This window comes from Hoplias malabaricus, chromosome 17, assembly GCF_029633855.1.
Source record: "Hoplias malabaricus isolate fHopMal1 chromosome 17, fHopMal1.hap1, whole genome shotgun sequence".
NCBI lineage: Eukaryota > Metazoa > Chordata > Actinopteri > Characiformes > Erythrinidae > Hoplias > Hoplias malabaricus.
Window position 1 is genome coordinate 8,114,572 of NC_089816.1, and position 6,000 is coordinate 8,120,571.

Genomic DNA, 6,000 nt, shown 5'->3' on the forward strand with positions numbered 1-6,000 from the left:
CAGGGAAACACGGAGGAAATTAACACTCTGACTTGTCTCGCTATCCTTATGAGGACTTCAATAGATTTCTGTATTACTGTAATTATTTAACACGGCATCTACATCTAACCCTAAATCAACCTCGGTAACCTAAAGGTCTTTTGGTTATTTAAGGTGTGTGTGTGTGTGTGTGTGTGAGAGAGAGAGGGGGGGGGCGTATATCGCAATGTCCTCACCTGTAGAAAATCTCATTGTGAGACATTTGGTCCTCACAAGTATAGTAAGACAAATACCAAAATTCACAGACACACACACACACACACACACACACACACACAAAAGCGCACGCATTGTGGGGATAATACAATGACTTACATTAATTTCCTGGATACTGAACCTAACTGTACTCCTTACTAATAATAAAGACCCTAACTCCAACGTAACATATTTTTGCCTTAATGTTTTACATGAGCACCCTACAAGGAAGACAAGTCCCCACAATGTGTAAATAGTATTTAAATCTGGCACACACACGCGCGCGCGTTAGTTAATATGACTAAGGTCTAAACAAGGTCTAAATGCTCAGTCCTGAGAACCAGTATCTAATTCACGCTGGTGACAAATCTGCCATTCTTCGCGCGCCACGCTGTTACCGGCGACAACCTCTTTGTGAAAATTCTCTTGCGCGTGTGACTGACAAACACCCACCTGCCAGTCCACTGCCCACAACGGTCTGAACCTCGAGCGTCGATAAACTTCCTCCAGTCTGCAATCACACAGTAAAAATACTGTAAAACCGTTTATCGGACGTTAATAATCCCCATCCACGAGACGTTTCACGCGCTCGCGTAAAAGAAAGGCTTTTTAAAATGTTCCGAAAAAGGAGCGTGGCACCTCGTGAACCGCGGACAGCCGGAGCCGCCTGACAATACCACACACTCACTCTCACACACGCTGCTCACTTTACATTTTTTGCTCGTGGGAGAGAGAAAGAAAAAACACACACACACACACACACACACACAACTACAAAGAAGATGTGAACGGAGGACTGCTGGGTCCTAAAGGCGGCTCTTCTCCAGAGCTGTAGCCTATGGCTTGAGTAAGAGTTCAATCATACATTGTGCTTTTTAAAAAAGGTTTAACTGCCATCTTCAGTTAACAATTGGCCATGCACAGCCAGGCACTCAACAGCAGTCAGTAGCCCAGTGCCAATGTTTGAACCTGGTCAAGTGACCAATTTGTTGATTTTCAAAACCAAAATAAGTCAACAAACTGATGCTCCATAACATTTGCACAGACCACATTAAGTCAATATGTTAAGCTCAACAAATAAAGAGGTATTGTGCATTAAATGGGCAGATGTAAAACTATCAAGCACAAACAACCTTATTTTCCATTTTATCAGCTCAACTTACTGTATATATTCAGTTTATTTTCTAAAAATAAAAATGTAGTCAATTTGTTAATCTCCATAATTTGATAACCTATGATACCATGTCCTTCAGTGACCAGGACAACCCATAGGACCCCCTCAGTATGGGTAGCCTATTATTTGGGAAGAGGGCTGAGAGTGACTTTTGCTGGTATGAGTGGATCAGCCACAGCAGTGAGGCTGGAGTTTATAACAAAGGCTGTCCGAACAGCAAACTCTTTTGCTGTCTTCAAACACAGACTGAAGACCCATCTCTTTGTCACCCACGTAGATTAGTGCTCATCTAAATGCTCACCGTAATATGTTTTTGCACTTAACTCATTTCTTTCTAGGTTTGAGCACTGGTCCTTCTTCTAACAAGTTTCTGAGCTCAGAGGGAATTTGGACCCTAACCTATTTATACGAACAAGGATACACATTCTGTCGGAACACTAAGCACGGGCCACTCTGCATAAGAGCTTCTGTTAAATGCTGTAAATTTAAAAAGTGTCACTGCTGGACTAAGAATCGCCAAGAAACCAATACAGACAGTGTCCTGTGGGCAGCAATCCACGGACAGTGGAAGCTCACCCAGGGGTTGATTTAAATCTCAAACCCTTGCTTTGGGAGACTAGAGTGAATAGAGTGAGCTACCAACAGAGTACTGGAAAAAAGAGCCAGAAATAATGGAACCTGGGATTGATAGGCATGGAGCGAGGGAGAAGCAAATGATAAGAGCCTGGGTTCACTCTGAGGTGGATCTTAAAAGGACCCATGTTACGTGGAGCCAATTTCTCGGATTCCACATGGGGAGATAAGTCTTTGGTGGACAAACAGACCTGCTGGCCTGGCCGGAAGGTGGGCCCAAGGTGTTTTTTTTGGTCTGATGTTTTCTTTTGTACAGTTGAGGTGGCCCGGAGGGAAATTCTGGCCTTCTGCCATGTCCATGTCTAATATCACGGTGTTGCACTGAGATTTGGGAAAACCTGTGATGAAGTCCAAGGAGAGGAGGGACCATGAACATGAAGGTATAGGAAGTGGGTGGAGTAAGCCTGCCGGTCATGTTCTTTGATGTTTCGGGCAAAAGTCTGACATGCAGCTACCAAGGACCGGACATCTCGTTCCATATTGGGCCACCAAAATCATCTGCAAAAACTTCAGAATACAGATCACCTCTGGATGAGCAGTAAAGGGAGACACGTGTCCCCATTGTAGAACCTCAGACCAAACTGAAGTAGGGACACAGAGCGTTGAAAAAAATGCTCAAGAGTGCAGTTTCTGGTCAGCTCCAGAATGCTGGAATAACACTGACCCAACCCCTACATCGGAAGCATCTACTTCAACCACAAAAGGGAGGTCAGGGTTTGGCAGTTGTAACACTGGAGTTGTGACCAGGCGATATTTAACCTCCTCAAAAGCCTTCTGAGCTGCTTCTGTCCATTGAAACCACCCTATGTGGGGCATGGCCAATTAGCAACTGCCTTGGTGGCAGGATCCATGTTCAGTTGGCCCTTGGATACAATAAATCCAAGGAAGGACGCAGATGAAGCATGGAACAGGGACTTTTCAGTTTCATGTAGAGGTGGTTTTCCAGAAGTAGCTGGAGGACCCTTCTCACATGAATCATATGTTCTTCCATGGCTCGGCTATAGATGTGAATGTCATCCAGGTAAACAAAAGCATATTGGTCTAACGCCTCCCTCAAGACTTCATTAATGTGCGTTGGAGCATTCTTCAATCCAAAGGGCATGGCCAGGTACTCATAGTGGCCTGAGGATGAGGTTATAGGTGCTGCACAAATCCAGTTTAGTGAAATCTGGGGCTTGCTGGAGTGCTTCAAAAGCTGAGGTCATGAGGGGCAGGGGGTAGCGGTCTTTCACCCTAAATTTATTCAGACCCCAGTATTTTACACAAGGGCAAAGACCCCCATATTTCTTCCCCACAAAGAACCTGGCCCCTGCTAGGGAGGTAGAAGCCTGGATGAAGCCTAAAGCCAAAGCATCTTGTATATATTTCTCCATAGCTTTCCACTCAGGGCCAGAGAGGGAAAACATTCTTCCCCAAGGAGGACTGGTACCTGGGAGGAGGTAAATGGCAAAATCATATGACCAGTGAGCAGGCAGTATCTGGGCCTTTTGTTTACTAAATATTCCTTTAAGTTGAGTTACTCAGGAGGAACTTGAGATAGACCTGGAATACCCAAGGGTGATGAAGTGAATCCAGCACAAGTATGGTGCATTTGCAAATAGGACCCCTGGCACTGAGGTCCCCAGGCTGTTAAAGAGTTAGCCAGTCAATGTGTTATGAAGCTGCAGCCAGGGAAACCCCAGTAACAGTTGAAAGTGGGGTGCACTGATTAAGAATAAAGTGACCAGTTCAGTGTGTTTGCCAATTTGCAAAGAGAGTGGTTGTGTCTGTTGTGAAACAACCCCTGGCTCAAGAGATCATCCATCAATTGCCAAAATGGTAGAAGAAGTTCTAAAGAAACCAGTGGCAAATCTAAGGCCGTAGCTAAGCAAGAGTCTATAAAATTGCCAGCAGCCCTGGAATCTATGAATACTCTAAGGTGTTTCTCATGGTTACGGCCCCAGGATGCCGTCACATTTAGAAACACCCTAGATATGACAGGAGATGGATTGTGGCCCATCACAGATCTCTTGTCCTGTGATGGGCCCTGGCTTTTACTGACAGCTCTGGGCAGGTTGGACACATGTGGGATGCTACCATGGGCATCAGCCCTCTTGCATACCGGATTCTCGCTCTTGGTGAGATAGGCGAGCATGCCCCAACTGCATAGGCTCTTCCCCCTCATCAGGTGATGCTGGAAGTGGCAGAGAAATGGAAGAGGAGAGAGGAGGGAAAATGTGGTGCCGTTGTTGAGGAACCCAGGTTTCTCATCTCCACCGATGCTCTCGTAACAAGTTATCTAATTTGATTGCTACCTCAATAAGATCCTCCAGGGAGATCTATTGGTGGTAGCTCATCTTTGATTTGCTCACTCAGCCCTTGCAAAAAGGCTGCCATTAGTGCTTATGTGTTCCACCCACTTTCAGCAGCTATTGCGGAACTCAATAGCGGAATTGGCCACGGATCTCTTTCCCTGACTTAAGTGTAGTAGATGGGGACCAGCTACAACTCTGCAGAAAGGGTGATCAAAAAGTTACTCATAGTTGCTGTAAACTCATCTATGGAGGCACACACAGTAGGGCAATTTTCCCATATTGGAGTGGCCCAAGTAAGAGCCCGGTCTGTGAGCAGTGAAATGATAAATGTCACCTTAGACTTCTTTTTGGGAAAGGGAGAGGGTTGCTGCTCAAAGGCAAGAGAATCCAGTGCCCTGGATCCCCATTATATCTATCCAGTGATGGTAAGAGGGGCTCACTCTGTGAAATGGGCTTAGGGTTGGAGTGGGGCCAGGTGCAGCCCTTGGGGCCACAGAGGTTGGCTGAAGGGTTGAAGTAAGATCCTGCAGCTGAGACAGAGTTTGTTGAAGGGTCCACCAATGGCAGTACCCTAACTCATCAAAACAAGTTTGAGCTGCTCTATGTCCAGTGACTCTGCTGAATCCATGGTTTTTGCTCAGACTTGTTGTAATGTGGCAGGGGTGGATTTGAACCTTGGGAGAGGGTTCTTGGGAGACTAGAGTAAACAGGGTGAGCTACCAACAGAGTACTGGAGAAACAAGACTCAAGTGCAGAGACACACAAACAACCCCTCTGAACATAAAAGAGTGCTGGGAAGAATGAAACAAAAGTGAGGAAAGCTTAAGATATCAGGGAAAAATTACTGAGAAAAATTAAAACAAAGGCAAGAAAGAGTTTCCCAAAACAAAAGGGGAGGGGAAAAAAGAGACAAAAGAAATCAAAGATAGCAAACCGTCACTGGCAAAAGAATAGGAGGAGAAAAAGAAACATTTTATCTCTATTTATACCAAAAATGGGAAAAAGGCAAATATTGGATCCCAAGGAGGGAAATCAGATAAACCCTTAGAGGAAAACTCAAAGGGAAAGCGCTGGTTGAGAACTAGAAGATAGAGAGAAAGGGAGACCCAGGAGAAAACTCGAGGAACTTTACCACATTACTGGCCAGGCTTGTACAGCGCTCTGATGAGAGAAACACAAGACTGAGCACTGCAGTGATTGTAGGTTTCCCTTAAAAATGAGTGGCCCAGGTAGAACTAATTGCTTAAAATTAAGGAGGAGTATCTCTATGTCTCCCTCTAGTGCTTGGGGGTGGCTTAGCAGGCAGCCTTGCCCCAGCCCCAAGCAGAACTCTTACAATGACCACTGATGAATGACTAGAGAATGGCCAGCACAAACTGCGCAGCAACAGATCAGCTGTTGACTCGAACTTTGTATCTACAAGGTGGAGCATGTCGATAGGCAAACAGACAAAAAAAATGCCACGTCAGTGTTACAACAGTACTGAGAATTAACAACCACTCAAATATCTTGAGCTGTGGTTGTCAGATGTATTTAATAGTATATCTAATAAGTAGTAATAAAATGATTATGAGTATAGAAACAGACAGGTGGCTTTGGTCTGTGATTATATTATATTGTGAACACGTGTTCTTGAAAATCAACCAAACATGTAAAATAACCAAA

General features: G+C 44.9%; 1 protein-coding gene across 3 annotated transcripts in view; it reads right to left on the bottom strand.

Annotated features, from left to right (window-relative positions):
* LOC136673405 (gamma-aminobutyric acid receptor subunit alpha-2) overlaps positions 1 to 5,510 on the bottom strand; it is a 54,424-nt gene extending 48,914 nt beyond the window's left edge. Inside the window, exons 1-2 of one of the 3 annotated variants that reach the window (XM_066648850.1) lie at positions 5,468 to 5,504; positions 688 to 745 (exon numbers count right to left, since the gene is read on the bottom strand). The gene's annotated coding sequence lies outside the window, so the exon portion shown is untranslated. Of the gene's footprint in view, positions 1 to 687; positions 909 to 5,467 lie in introns of those variants that run through there. The other 2 variants (XM_066648851.1, XM_066648849.1) reach the window with 2 other exon arrangements.
* Between the last annotated feature and the right edge of the window lie 490 nt (positions 5,511 to 6,000).